Below are 1,311 nucleotides of genomic sequence, written 5' to 3'. Positions count from 1 at the left end.
CAAGGTTTGACTATTTATGCATATTTGCAGCATATACAATAAATATACATGTAGTGTCAACTGAAAAAACGTGATGTTTCATGTAACATGATGAAATACATGTATACATGCATATTTTAATTTTTGTTCTTTTACTGTATAGCAGGAAATTTTGGACGGAATTAAATTTGGCGAATTTGGCGTTTTGATAGCCATTTGCCAAAATTAAATCCACCATTTTGAGCCATTATACGCATGCTCAATGGCACGTGGCCACCAATTCGCCAAATTAAAATCCGCCAAATTAAAACCTGCCAATCACCAAAATTTAGCAATTCGCCAACTTTTAGTCCCTCCAAAATTTCACGCTATACGGTACATAAAAATGAAAACATGCATAAAACATCAGACATTGCACGTGTATACACGATACACGAGTATTTAGACGAAAAACAGGTCTTCTAGTACATACAAGTATATACATGAACCAAAAATAAGTAGACGGAGTTTAAGGAGACGATTTTCATGTATTTATATTAACTATTAATAATTAAAAGGTGTGTCTACGTAGCAGTCAAAATGGCAGTTAGTTTCCTTAACCACGGATCTTTGATGGTCTTTTTAGTCCTTCTAGCAATAGCAGATGATGAAAACAGCAATAGAAAAGGTGATGAAGACATTAGCCTTTCAATGATTCAACATTTAAGTACAGGATACATGAAAAGTAAGCGAAAAATTACCAAAATATAGATGAATTTGGGAAGCAATAAGTAAATGTACATACACGAAAATTTGCCAATGAATACAAGTACATACACGACTTGCTTTTTTCAAAATACAAGTAAATACAAGTACACGAAAATTCCAGTAGACGTGCAATGTCTGTAAAACATGTCTGAAAACTTGTTACATGTACATCTATGTTTGAAGGTTGAATATAGGCATGTACATGTAGGCATGCATGTAGCATAATCATACATAATGTTATCTATTTTTTGTTTAATTTCAGTCCTTCAGGTCAAGGTATATTGTGTGATCATGCTGATGGTACTATAGTGAGATACACTTTTGATAATGACAGTGAACTGAGCAAAGTACTTGTTATTTATGTAGAATAACCTGTGCATGATTATTGACAAAATATTGTTCAATACATGTACATGCACTGTTGTACATGAGTACGTGTACGTGTGGATTATAGCCTCAATGCTTTTAATTGTATACTGTATATTAATTATGGTAATGTACTTGTAGTTGTATTAAAATGTATTTTATTGGTAGGGTCCAGTTTGTAAGCACAGTTGTTCTCCCTATGCTCTCTCCTGGTCATGA

The 1,311-nt window shown here is 33.1% G+C and overlaps 2 protein-coding genes across 3 annotated transcripts in view; both read left to right on the top strand.

Moving 5' to 3' along the window:
* Positions 1-1,311, top strand: part of LOC105313459 (scavenger receptor cysteine-rich type 1 protein M130-like) — a 31,495-nt gene that overhangs the window by 25,809 nt on the left and 4,375 nt on the right. The window lies entirely within an intron of this gene.
* LOC100638476 (intraflagellar transport protein 172 homolog) overlaps positions 1-1,311 on the top strand; it is an 8,060-nt gene that overhangs the window by 3,249 nt on the left and 3,500 nt on the right. The gene's annotated exons all lie outside the window — the stretch shown is intronic.

Source organism: Amphimedon queenslandica, unplaced genomic scaffold, assembly GCF_000090795.2.
Source record: "Amphimedon queenslandica unplaced genomic scaffold, v1.1 AMPQUscaffold_13301, whole genome shotgun sequence".
NCBI classification, from domain to species: Eukaryota; Metazoa; Porifera; class Demospongiae; order Haplosclerida; family Niphatidae; genus Amphimedon; species Amphimedon queenslandica.
This window is presented reverse-complemented; position numbering and strand designations above follow the sequence as displayed.